Below are 14,867 nucleotides of genomic sequence, written 5' to 3'. Positions count from 1 at the left end.
TTGAGTTACCACTAGTGCTCTAGGATCGAGTTCTATGTTTGTCTTTGAACTTTTCCTTCTTATGTTAAAAAATAGCAACAAGAAATCTTAATTTAATTTTTCCTTGAATTAAATTAGGAATTAAATCGAAATTCTATTCTCATAGCAACTTGTAATAGTTAACTAAGTTAATTTGACTTTGTTGGCTTAGTAAATTTGAGTTGGAAGTCTATCTAGAGTCATGTAGATTGATTCCTCAATTTTAGGGGTCCAGGGTGAGTTCTTTTGAGTTGTAATTAATTAACTCAGTCTAACTAAGTTAAAGTCAGTTAAACTAGTTCAAACAGTTGGAGGAACTAGTAAGAGGTGTAGTAGTTGGGATAAGCACCAATGAAACTTCACTACTCCACCATTTAATTGAAGATTCACTCATAAATAACTCATGCAAGTCAGTTCAAAGGAAGACCCAGTTGAGATTAGAGTTCAGGGATAATGTACTATCAGTTATATAATTTTCTGAGTTGTACAGATGGTGCATGAAATCAGTTGAGCGCCTATGGATGTATTGCATAGTTATGGAGAGAGAAATTAAATATGGGCTAATTCTCTAAGGAATTGCGAAAAAGAAGTATTTTCTTGGCAGGGAGTAGATTTGGCTAAGTATTAGCTTGAGCTGGTTTGTGAAGCAGAGAGATAGATTGTACTTTTGCAAGAATTGTTCAAGTTGAAAAAGCATTGTATTTCTTCTCATATCTTCTGGTTAATGCAATATAGATAGATGGGGTTTTGATCAGTTGATTTCCCCAAAGAAATATTGTGTCATGTGTGATTGAAATTCTTCCTGTTTTGCTTAGTATTTTCATCAATCAATTTTTGTTTCCGATGATGAGTAGAGTAGATTATTGTCTTATGTTTTAGCATATCACATAAGTTGTTGAATGTACAAGTAAAAATATACATGGTATTAACATTATGTAAGCGGATAATTCAAGGTTGTTGTGCAGGTGAAATCGAATTTGTAGGTTCATACTTCAGAGTCAGCAGTATGTCATTCTACGGTTTCATACTTGAGTATGCCCTGGAGGGCATCTGGAATTACATAGCTTGGAAGGACAAGATGGAGGCTGTGCTAGAAGAAAATGGGCTAAAGGAATTCATAGATCATGATATTTTGAAGCCTACAACACCTAATGCTAAAGATCTGGTTGAATGGAGAAAGTATGTGGAAAAAGCGAGAAGGATTATCCTAGAAGGAGTTCAAGATTATATTGTCTCGAATCTCCGCAGTAAGGAAACTCCATTTGCAATGTGGAAGGCATTGACACACTTGTTTCAAAATATAAATGACCATACGGATTTGGCATTGAAGGAAAAACTTAGAAATATCAAGATGGAGAATGGAGACACTATTTCAAAGTACTTGACCAAGTTCACCCAATGTTGGGATGAGCTTGGAAGTGTCGGGATTACTGTTTCTGAAGATGATCTGGTGATCCTAGAACTTCTAGGACTTCCCAAGAGCTGGCACACTTACCAAGACTCAATTAATGGGAGGGATAAGCTACCAGAGTAGGAGAGATTGTGGTCCAACTTGGTACAAGAGGAGATACAACAGAACACTAGATACGGATCCTCATCAAAGCATGATGATGAGGAGAATTGTGCCTTAGTGGGTAAGGCAAAGAAAGGTAAGGGAAATTCATCCCATTCCAAATCAAATTCTTGTTAGGGCCGCAAGAAGAAGGACATGTCGAAAATAAATTATTTTCACAGTCACGAGCTGAGACATTTTGCCACAAAGTGTCCGCATAATAAGGTCGGAAAGAAGCCCTTAGGAGGAGCGGCAGGTGAGGTTCTTAATTCATAGTTTGAAATGGATTTTACCCTCATCGCTTGTATGGTGTCATCAATGATGTGTAGTGTGCAATACCTGGACCGTGGAGCTTCTTTCTACATGCCCAGTAATAGAGAGCTCTTCAGTAACTTGGAGGACAAGGATCTCCAAATGCATATCAAGTTGGGTGATGAAGGGAGGTAAAGCGCAACCAGGATTAGTACATTTACCTTTCAGAGGGATTCTAGTTCTCCCCTCACTTTGTGAGATGTTATGTATGCTCCTAGTTTGAAGAAGAACTTGGTTTTTGTTGCCATGTTGGAAGATATAGGTTATGATGTGATATTTAGTAAGGGAAAGGCGTTCTTTTGTCACATAGCCATGAGACAAGTGAAGAGGATGGGGATTAGGTCACTTGCACCATGGCACTTCAAAGATCATGCAACAAATTTCTACTAGTCTTCCCAAGGGTACACTAGAGCATGTAGACATGTGCAAAGGGTGTACATTATGGAAGTACACCAAAGCTTCCTTTCATTACAAAAAGATTTGAGCACAAGCGACCCTCGATCGAGTTCACTTAGATGTGTGTGGACCATTCTCGATAGCATCCATGACCAAGCACATGTATTATATGATATCTGTTGATTTTTTTTCTTGTAAGTGTTGGATCTTCTTCATGCATAAGAAAGATCAAACTTTTTCTAATTTTTGTGAATTTAAAGCACTTGTCAAGAAAGATACTGGCATGAAAGTTAAAGCTCATAGGAGTGAAAATAGTGGAGAGTATGCGTCGAATGAGTTCAAAAACTTTTTCACGTCAAAAGGCATTCGACAGGAGTTGATAGCACCTAATAACCCACAACGGAATGGGGTGGTTGAAAGGAAGAATAGGAGTATTGTGGGAGTGGCACGGGCAATTTTGCATGATCAAGGCCTACCATTAAACTTGTGGGTTGAAGCATGCAACAAAACTATTTATTTGCAAAACAAAATCCCTCATCGAATTCTCGGGATGAGCATATTGGAAGAGGATTTTTTAGGGAAGAAACCAGATTTGACACACTTTATGAGCTTTGGTTCACCAGTCTACTTCCATGTGTAACAAATATGCACAGAAAAAGCTAGAGGCAATACTAGAGTTGGGTATATTTGTGGGGTACACTGATACATGTCACAACTATCGGGTGTACCTGGAAACCAACACGATGACAGTGGTTTGCAGAGATGTAAAATTTGATGAAGAGAAGGCCATGAGATGTTCGCTTTAGAGGCAGCTTCAGCTACATGAGGTTGAGGAGATTTTAGCTCCTAAGGAGGAATATCAAGATGATGTTCAGTAGCCACATGCAAAGGAGCAGGGAGTGGAGATACCCACACATGCAGTGTCTTTCAAAGATGGGAGAGCGCACACCAGAGATGCTAACGGGTTATTTCATGATGCTAGAGAGAATGTGGGGGCACCCACATCACAACGTAGGTAGAAGAGGTCACCAAAGAGGTACACTGGCTACATGGATTTGATGAGCAAATGTGTAGAGATTGAGCCATCCTCTTTTGAGGAAGCAGTGCAACAACCAGTTTGGGTTGATGCCAACATTGAGGAGTATGACTCCATTGTCAGGAACAGTGTTTGGGATGTGACCCCAAGACTGGAAAACAAGTTAGTGGTGAGTTCCAGATGGCTTTACAAGGTAAAGAATGTAACAGATGGTAGTGTGGAGAAACACAAGGTGAGGTTTGTGGCCAGAGAGATTTTGCAGGTGGAGGGGATTCATTACGATGAGAATATTTCTCCAGTTGCAAGGTACTCATCAATCAAGTCCATTCTAGGACTGTCAGCATAGATGGGATGGAAGATACATCAGATGGATGTAAGACAACATTCCTCAACAACATGATTGAGGAAGAGGTTTATATTGAGCAGCCTAAAGGGTTTGAGACGTTCAATAGAGAGCCGCATGTGTGCTGGCTCAAGCAAGCATTGTATGAAATGAAACAAGAACTTTGTGCTTGTTACAGTAGGATCAATAGTTATTTCATTGGATTGGGCTTCAAAAAAAATGAAGCAGATGAAAACCTTTACCATATTACGGTCGAAGGTAAATTGTTGATTATTGTTTTATATGGTGACGATTTGATTCTGACAAGTGATGATAATCTAACAAAGCATTGCAAAGAGGATCTTGTAAGAGAGTTCGAAATGAAGGACTTGGGGCTCATGCACTACTTTCTAGGGATGAAATTATGCCAAGGTGATGAGGAACTATTTGTCTCTCAGGGAAAGTATGCCAAAAAGATACTCAAGAAGTTCCACATGGAGAGCAGTAAACCCATGGAGACTCCTCTAGCTGGTAATTAGAGGAAGGAGGATGCTACTTCCGGTGAAGTAGTGGAGGCTACTATTTACAAGCATCTTGTGGGTTCACTCATGTATTTGGTGAACACATGACCAGACATGTGTTATTCAGTTAACCAACTTAGTCAAGCAATGGTTAAGCCGACCAAGTTGTATTGGAAGGCAGCCAAACATGTGTTGAGATACCTCAGAGGAACTACTTAGTATGGTATTTGGTACAAATGGACAAAGGGATTGAAGATTCAAGTTCACTAATGCAGATTGGGTAGGGATTCCATCCGAGAGGAAGATCAAATTAGGAGGGATCTTCAGTATTGGGTCAGCAATTGTTTCTTGTTACAACAGGAAACAGAGATCAGTTGCACTCAATTCAACAGAAGAAGCGCACATGGCTTCTAGTCAAGCAACTTGTGAGGCTACCTGGATGACGAATATTTTGGTTGGTTTGTTTGGTTAGCAAATGGATCCAATAGTGATTTAATGTGACAATAAGAGTTGTATCCAATTCTTTGAGAATCCAGTTTTTCATGATTATTCCAAGCATATTGATATCCAGTATCATCATCTTTGGGTTTGTGTGTAGAGGAGAATTATCTTGTTGGAGTACATTCCCCCAGAGGAACATGATGCAGATATTTTTGCAAAATCCTTGTCAAGATGAAAATTCGAGTTTCACAAAGGCAGAATCAGGGTAGCAGATAGTCCCTTTCTTGCTGAGAGGGAGTGTTAAAAATAACAACAAGAAATCCTAATTTAATTTGTCCTTGAATTAAATTAGGAATTAAATCAAAATTCTATTGTCATAGAAACTTATAATAGTTAAATAAGTTAATTTGACTTAGTTGGCTCAGTAAATTCAAAATCCCCTACCCCCATGGGCGGGGTCGAGGAGCCGAAGGCCGAGGGGTCGATGGCTAACACCTTATCCATAGCATCCTTGAGTGTTGTAGGATAGTTCTTGTAGCACTCTAGTTGGAGGTCACTATGCAGGGCCAAGTTGGAAGACTATCTAGAGTCATGTAGACTGATTCCTAAGTTTTAGCGGTTCAGGTTGAGTTCTTTTGAGTTGTAATTAATCAACTCAGTCTAATTGAGTTAAACTAGTTCAAACAGTTGGAGGAACTAGTAGGAGGTCAAGTAGTGGGGACAGCACTAGTGCAGCTTCACTGCTCCACCAATTAACTGAACATTCACTCATAAATAACTCATGCATGTCATTTTAGAGGAAGACCCAGTCGAGATTAGAGTTTCGGGACAATGTACTATCAGTTGTATAATTTTCCGAGTTGTACAAATGGTGCATGAAATCAGTTAAGGGCCTATGGATGGATTGCATAGTTATGGAGAGATAATTTCCCAATTAAATATTTGATAATTCTCTCAGGAATTGCGTAAGGAAGTAGGGCCTTGGCAGGCAACAAAGTTGACTAAGTATTGGCTTGAGCTAGTTTGTGAAGCAGAGAGATAGATTATACTTGTGCAAGAATTGTTCAGGTTGAAAAATCATTGTATTTTCTTCTCTGATATTTTGGTTAATGCAATATAGATAATCGGGGTTTTGAGTAGTTTCTTTCCCCAGAGAAGTATTGTGTTATATGCAATTGAAATTGTTCCTTTTCTGCTTAGTGTTTTCATCAATGAAATTGTGCTTATATTGATGAGTATAGTAGATTATTGTCTTATGTTATAGCATATCACATAATTTTTTGAATCTACAAGTAAAAATCTACATCTTCATGTTGCTCCACCTTCTCATTTCATTCATGAGTATCGACAAGACTTCAACTTTCTTGTCTTATTCAAGGTACCTTCAGGGTTAGTGTGAGGAGCGATGCATTCTAAGTTAAATGGCCACATAGACACCCTGAAGCCAATCTCGATTGTGCTTACCTACTAAGGTAGGATTTTTTATGTGGGAATCCTCATGCCACCCCATCACGCATGAGGACAAAACCTCGTTCAATTGTGACAACCCCCATTACAAGGATTGCCTCAACACATAACTGCTAGATATAATTACAGATCCCTCCTATAATCGATATCCAATTAATCTAACTAGTACAACTATGACCTGCTCTGTAAATGATCCTTTTGAGTGGAAGGGGCCCTCTCCTTGTTGGGCCACCTAGTGCGACTGGGCCAACACTGATAGAAAAATTATTCTATCTCAACTATGCCATATTTGGCTCTCCTGATGATGCATTTTTCTCCACATCTGCATTTTACCATTACGCCAAGAAATGTTGGATTTTCTTTGTTACACACTCTTCATTACTCCCATTCCTTTATAATTTCTCTCTTCTAATAGAGTAGCTCCATCTATCCCTCACACCGTCCTATGCTTCCCTTCCTCCCCAATCACAAACTGTTCATATCTTGTCATATCTCATAAACTCTGAAAATTCCTTTATTGTCTCTTCTACTAACTTTCATTCCCCAACCGATATTTTATATCCCTCTCACCACTTTCTCCTTCCTACCAGTGATCATTACACTAGTTTTGTCATTACTACTAACAAATCCAGTTTGCTACAAATCTGTGTGGAATGTATGTGAAATCACCTTCAGTTTAGTTTGAAAGCATGACATACATGTTCCAAATCTCAAATTGATACCAATTTATATTCGTTTTATCCTCTCCACCTCAACATTATCCTCTTCCTATCATATCATTATCCAGTGGATCTAGAGTATGGTTTGCATTCTCTCTTATGCTATGAAAATTTGATTCAAGGGTGATATCAGCTACTTTCTTTGAAGTCATTCAATGTTACCGCATACCAGGGAAGTCATTCCTTCACCTTTGCACACATTTCCCATCATATTGCTCATGGTCACTATGACTCTTGCCCAAGCCTTCAGCCGAACCAGTATGTTGTATGCTTCTTCACTTCCACATCATCTTGGAACATCTCTTCTCATAGATTTCTTAAAGCAACTCTACTCATAAATTTCGAGAGCCTTAACATCCAATAGAATATTTTTCACAACACTTAACGAACTTTCTCATTTTCCTATCTCAGGACTTCCTTCTCAGAGTTTTTAGCAAGATGGTTCTTTGAGTTTTAGTGAGAAATTCTTCTTGAGACAAATCATTGTTTGTGGACCCTCAGAGCTCATAACAATTGGCCCATTTTTTCCTTTCGCTTACCATGTCATATTAGGAACTACTTCTCGAATATTTTTCCGAGAGTACCATTTCAATTCTCCGAGATTCAAGTTCCTCTATGGTCCAAGGCTCACATATTCTCTCATTCAATTCCCATTTGTCCATGTAACATGATTGGTCTCCACCTTCCACATCTTCTTGGAAATATGATCTTGTAATTTTCTTAAAAACAACCCCTTGAATTTATTCCAAGAGCCTTCTTCCGAAATGACGTAAAAAACCATGTCATATCACACATCCTCCTACCCTCCAATACGCACATGACACCTACCTATTTCATGTTCTTTCTTCTCCACTTGGCTATCGTTGAAAGGTTCATCATTGAATTTAAAATTATCTCTTGTCATTTTAAATTTCATTTACTCTGCACATGTTTAGTTATCAAAGTGATGGTTCCATGCATTATTATGAATTATTGTTTTGAAATTTCATTATTGAATTGTATATGCGTTCTCTCATTCTCGCCTTCTACATTTTACAATGATTTCACCCTACGAAATCCTTCAACCTTGCCTATATGGGAAAGTATAAAAAGAAACGACAAGTCTAGAATCCTATTGGAGCAATCATGGATCTTATAGATGACGAAATTCTAGAGATCTTTCTGGGATGCCATTTACAAAACCTTCGAAGAAGCTTTAGCACATGCCATGCCAGAAGAAATACATGTTACAGTTGTGACAAAAGATTAGGGTGGTACAAGAAGTCAATAACTCACAATTGTGGATGTTGTAATATTAAGGTTGCATAAAGTGGGTGCCAAACTAAAAATTATTCCTTACACTAATATGATATGGTGGGAAGTCGATCATATCAACTCTCTTAGGCAGAAAATTATCACCCAAAGAGGTACAATCATTAGTTCCTTTAAGCCTTGTAATATTCATGGTATGCATAAACTACCCACTCCCAAATATAAATTTGATGAATATTTCGTGAAATATTTTATCGAAGAAGAATGCACATAGGTTAAACAAACCCTTCCTAACATAATTAAAAATTGGAGAAGAAACCCTACTAAATACAAAAAAGAGTGTTCTCGTGAATACCCAATTCATTCTTTATGTTCCCCTTTCTGTTATGTGGCTTAAATGTTGTGTAGAATTTATGGCTATAAAATCATTTCACATTTTCCATTGGATTGGGTTTCCCTTATTCAAATATTTGTTGAAGGGTTTTTTTTTTTAACTGGGTGGATATCTTCTCTAATAGCATTTCCTTAAAGGTTGTCAAATTTCGAAATGAAAGGTCTCTTACTCCTAACCCCCCTTTCCATATTCTTGTGTATGTTATGGATGCATCTATTTCTCTTCCCCATTGGTGGGCCCTAGTATTACAGCAGTAATGCTACAACTCCTAGGGCTCCCTTCTTTACTTTTATCAACCCAGTAGTTCGTAACAAACTTGGAAGCGACGGTGCTGTAGGCACAAGTACTAGATCTTGCCGTAGCTTTGTCACTTGATCAGTTGGCACAAGTTTGCTAGGAGCTTAAGCCAACTTCTATGAGCTCTCAGAAGAAGCTTTTTAACTGATGGATGAAAGCTAACTCAAAGGAGGCTAAGCTACTTGAAGAAAGAAACTGAAAGCGGAACGGAAATGCAAACCCTAGTTTTACCGACTAACCCTACTGGTGCAAGAAAAATGATGGAAGTTACAGAAAGGAATGCCATTGACTCTTAGAAAGGTAAAATGCATGTGACTAAGCTACTTCTGAAGTGAAATCTGAAAAGAAATATCTTTTTGTATCCTAAGGGGTCCCTAGCACCCTTCCAGAGAGTTTCACAGTGATCGGATCTTAAGAAACCACTTTCGTGAGCTTCTACAAGAAGTCTGCAAGGGTTCTACAGGATGTTCTGAAAGGGAGTTTTGGAGGGTTGATGGAGGAAGAAAGGTGAAGAAGTGGGTATGGAGGTGAGATAAGGGTGTGAGGAGGTCCAGGACTTGGTGCATGAGGCTAAGGAGCGATTGGATTTGGTTCAAGGATGGAGGGAGAAATGATGCACAAGAATGTAGAAATTAGGGCAAAGGGAGAAAACGTAGCAAATGAGAGGCAAGAATCTAAGTTGGAGGATGAAGCAAGTTGCATGGATGGGGTAAGGGTAGGAGAGGAAGTTTCACAGGTGCTCTGCACGTGATTTTTCAAAACTAACCAACAAAGACTAAGAAAACCAAAGATCTAGCTGCTTTAACCTAATCTGACCTAAATAACAGCAAAGAAAATGAACAACAATTTATTTGCAACGAAATAATGTGAAACAACTATGCAAACTAAGCAATCATGAACCTGAGCATGTAACCACAACTGGTATCGACTTCTGAAAATGAGAATCTAACACGAATAATTGCATGATGAAGCAAAGACAGTGTTTTTGGTGGCAGCAAGGACACCTTAGTCCCAGCTCATGGTCCCACTGAGGGAGAGGTGAGATCAAAGGTGCTTGATATCCTTTTTCTGAATATCTTCTCTGTTATTAACCTATCAATTCAATCTGAATATGAAAATCCTTTTTAATCATCAAAAGCAACCTAAATAACAAAACAAGATTTAAATCTAAATAGCAGATTTTCTTCTAAGAATGCAGCAAAAACACATAAAAGTAAACAAAGGAGGTACTGGGCACTTGGGTTGGCCCCAACCCCAAGAGCTACAGCCTCCTGAGAAAGATCAGAGCTGGTACAAAGATGGATTCATCTTTATTGATCAAAAGAATAGTTACATTCCAAAAACTTTCCACAAGGAAAAGCTTGAAAATGTGCTGAAATGTAGAGCTAACCTACTGCCTAAAACATGACTAAAAAATTACTAAAATCGAACTACAAACTAGCTAAATTCTACCTACAAAGTGACTAACTGAATGAGGCCCTAAGCCTTCTTATTTATACAAATTGAGGACCCCAACATCCCTCCTAAACTTTAAGAACTCGACTGCCAAAACTTGTAGTTAACAGCACCTTTACTAGACCTTGCTCGCTTCCCTTGTGATAATTGATGTGGTGGCCCTTGAACTCCGAGATGATGGTGGAGAATTAGAGGTAAGGGCCCATAAATGAAGGGGACACCTCCCTAAAAATCCTCTCCACGAATTTGGCTACCAAGTGCTCATTTAAACCTTTGATTTTGTCTCAAAATTGACTAAAAATCTACACAAAGCACCCATTAGACTTGTTGGCGTAATGACTAACCCAATTCACTCTATTAGCATAAATATAATAAAAAACATGCAATAAAATAATGAGAATGGTGGATTAAGTCGAATTAGGAGGCTGAATGAACCCATATAATTATCCATTTTTGGGGCTCAACATCACCCCCTACTGAAAGTGTTGCTCATCCTCTGAGCGACTAATCTATCTCCTCATCTTTGATGGCCCTGGTGGCCTCCCTGTGATGCCAAGCTTCTGAAGTGATGTCCTTTTCTCGGTCATGAAACCATGCTTTTCTCTTTGCTTCTTCCCACTGCCTGTGCTCCTTTTCTTGTAGCAGTTGTGTTAGTGCCTCAACCTAAGCCTGCAGCTTGTCCTCTCTTTGCTATTCATCAGATGTTTCCTTGTCTTTCCTTCTTCCTGTGATTGTTTGGCTGCCTTTTCCTCCAATTTATCGGTCTCTCTTAGCTTAGCCTGAGTTTCCTGTAGAGAATTCTCAGCTTCCTGTAGAACTGTCTCAGCTTCCTGTAGAGCTATCTTTGAGTCCATCATCTGAATTCTCTCTCTCCAAGTGAAGGTTTTTGGCTTCCTCATTCATAGGTGATGGTTATCTTTGAATGAGACTCCTCCTTTTGTTTAGTTGTGGCATCCTCAATAGTAATTGGCTCTTTTGACTGTGGTTTGGGTCTGCCCACTTTTATCCGTGTTCTCCTTCGTGCCTTAAAGTACATGGGGGTCTCCCTTTTTCAATTCCCTTTTTTCTTGGGAGATGTGCTTAAGGCAGCAAGAATAGCTGCTACCTCCCTAGCCAATATCTCGGGTGATTTCTCCTTTTGCTCCTCTGTTTTTATACTTCCTGTAGAAATTCCTGTGTCGACTGTTCTCATGCTTCCTGTAGAAACTGTTTTCAACTGTTTCGGTCTACTTGGCTGGATGTGTCTTTCCTTTTAATTTTTGTGTGGTTTCCTTGGTTGTGATAACTTTCATTTGGGCTTTCTTGGCCTTTTTCTTCCCAACCTTTTTCCTTTTTCGCCCTCTCTGTTTTTGTTGTTGTCCCCTTTTCTGTCTCATGCTCAACGGTCATGTCAAATTCCTTTTTTTCCTTATGTTCTTCCTCTATTTTGCCCTCTGCTTGAATGTCTTGTGCCCCGTCATCAATGTTCTTCTCAATTTCTTTAGTTGGCATGGTGTTGAGTTTATGTTTTAACCAAAAAAAAGAAAATTGTTCAGGGAAACAGTCATTTCACTACGACAAAGGATAGCTGAATTTTCTTCTTTTTCTGAGACCAAATAAGGAATTCTTCATGTGCTCCTTACAACATCAAATGGCAGTAATTCCCTTGTGTTAAAACTGTTGTCACCTAGAATTGGTCTGTCTGTTTATGAAAAAAAAAATTACAGAGCAGAGCATAAGGACATTGGGTTTTTTCAACACATTGATAGATATGTAAATTTAGGTTTTTCCACACACACAGGTTGGTCTCTACTGTTGCATGTCTTCTTTGCAAGGGAATTTTTTATTTTCTTTTTTAAAATTGATGAGGAGATTTCGGATGCAGAAGAAAAAAAAATGGGTAAACTCAGTGAATCATGCAGGCAGACTTCCACTGTTCTCAATGCACAGGCAGACTTTTTACTCTCATCTTTCAATTTAATGTCATGTTCAATTCACCATTTTGCACCAATAAATTATGCACAAAGAAGTTTCCCCGATCCTACATTATTTTGAGCTTGAACTTCGCTGAAAATCCCAGGTTTTCTTTCTGCATGGCTGTTTCCTGCATTTCCTGTAGAAGCCTTCCTGTAGAACAAAATGACGCTTCCTGTAGAGCCCGATAGGCAGGAGATTTTTTAAAAAACGACAGAAATATCGAGAAATTAGGCAGGAATCTTGCAGAGGACCACTGGTTAATTGATCTAGACGTGGTGGATTCGTGCTTCAGTTGTGACCGTAGTTGAACAAAGAGTGGTGAGAGTTTCAGCCGAGCACCATTTAATTTCGACGTGATTCATGGTGAGGGAGTGAGGTGGCCAGGTGATAAGGGAGCATAGGACTCAGAGGAGAAAAATCTTCCAAATTATTCCAAAAATCCAAAAAAATCTACAGGCAAGGGAGTGGGATCCTTTAGCCTGCAATTTCTATGCTTTCTTAGTTTAAAATAGAATAAATCCTAGCAATAAATCATGCATTGTAATAAAGCTTTCAAGCTTTAAATCATTCTATAAAACATGTTTTTCTTTGTATCGGATAAGGATCGAGAGGGCCTATCCTTAGATAAAAAAATAAAAAGCCAGAAAAGCTCTCAAGGTGAGAGAGGAAAGAGTGAGCGCCTTAGCCTTACTTTAAAGCAACAAACTGTTCTCTCAGCGTCCTTTTAGGAATTCCTTTGTAATGTACATGCAGAGAGGAGGGAATAGGACGGACGGTGTTAAAAATGATTTATTTCTCACACACAATGGCTGTGTATGAAGGATTAAATCAGTTTCCCTTCCGTTTCATGTATAGACGGGCGATGCACATGTCTCTGGTTTGATATATATATTGAATTACAGTTCTGAATTATGCCTCTATTTTCCTACGAGCTTGAATCTTTCCATTAATTGTCTGAGACGAATTGAACTTTCATGCCTGAATATGTCACCATATCGGCTGAACCATACACTATGCAAGGTGAAAACGACGTACACAAAAGTCTGCGAAATTACAAATGAATCGCTAATGAAGTCAACGGCGTTCAGCAATATGATTGAATCGGTGACTGGGTTCCTATTTCCTCACGCTGCGAGCACTATAGATTAACTATCGAAATCTTCTTTCCTTCCATTCACGTTTATATGGTTTTTAACTCTTATTTTACCTGGCGCATATATTCTGGTTATAACAAGAATTCTTGAAATTATATTAAGCGACTGTAGCGGGTTTGGAAATTTATAACTGCAAGTTCTTACCCTCATGGTTCCGAGACCATATCGGCATAGAGAGGTCTTTTAAAATGATAGGCGTGTGTTCAGTTTACAAAGCCTTCCGCCGAAAGGAGCATAGTGTGGCAAAGGGTCGAGTTCAGAATTTGGGAGCGAATTAATATAAATTGCGACATATATCTATCGCCAGGCCCGTCGTTTCAGAGGTGGGAAGCTATCGCTTGAGTCAGCCACCGAATAGTGGAACTTCCGAAGCATTAAACGCTGCGTATGAGTATATCGGTTCCGGAGGAGAGAAGATCTTTGTTTGGGCACTGCGATGGATATACATATCGGTCGAAACTAGCATAGAGTCAGAGGCATATAGTCATCGGTGCGATATATACCGAGCCTTGTCCACGGTAAGGCCACCTATAATCATCGCTAATGCAATCTTGTATAAGGCCAAGGAGCGAAGGGAAAAAATCACTGTTATATATAATTATGTTTGCGTAAACAGTTTGGGGTCATGTGGATTGCTTGTTATAGTGGGTAGCATATATAAATATATATAGTGTGCGTAAGTCCGTCTATTAGATATCGCTTTAAGAGCCCCAGGAAAACCACTGTTTGTTAATAATCCTGATAGTGAGTTTTTTTTTAAAAAGAATGAAACATCAGTTTAATGACTGATGCGCCCAGAGTAGAAGAAAGGGAAGCTGATCGATATATTGAAGAGCTTGCTGACAGACTAGGAAGATTGACTCTAAAGCCTGCACCCCCGCCATCATTAGTGGTATCAAAGCCATCAACTGACATTGAATTGAATCTCAGGAGCAGAAGAAGCGTTACACTAAATTTTGTCACCATGACTATTTGCAGTCAGTATGGCTCCATCAATAACCATACTCTCCTCCTTTGCATGTCTTATACCTCTGCTCCTCATGTCAAACTCCAAAAAAGAGAGAAAGCCTTTAAAAATCAATACAACTTTGGTCATGCAGTTTCTCTTACTCTTACCAGCGTGTACGCACCTCAAGTACATAATACCTGCGTACTTGTACGCTCTGTCTGTAAAGGGGTGGGTGCGTACTCCTGTAAAGGTCAAAAGGCGCTAGTTTTACTTCAAAAAACTTACTTGTGGTCGATTCTAGAGCATTCTAGAAGATGGTTTGACATGGATTGAGCGCCTCCAGATGGTTCATGCATCCCAATGAAAGAGGAACTTATCCCATGAAGAGGGGAGCTATCCCTTTGAAAGAGGAGCTTATCCCATTGATGGTGGACCTGTTTAACTTCCTCCAAAGCATTATAAATACAGGCATTGGGCCAGACGGAGGGGAGGTTGAAAGCTGAACATTCCTAAGGGTAGATGCTGCTGAAATTAGGACTCCCTTATAGAGCTTGAGAGGAGAGATTCTAATCCTTTCTTAGCTTCATTTGGAAGTGTGTGAGCTTATCAAAGTAGAGGAGAACTCTT

This window comes from Pinus tabuliformis, chromosome J (assembly GCF_031772625.1).
Source record: "Pinus tabuliformis cultivar Carrire ecotype Pingquan chromosome J, CPIR1, whole genome shotgun sequence".
NCBI lineage: Eukaryota > Viridiplantae > Streptophyta > Pinopsida > Pinales > Pinaceae > Pinus > Pinus tabuliformis.
This window is presented reverse-complemented; position numbering follows the sequence as displayed.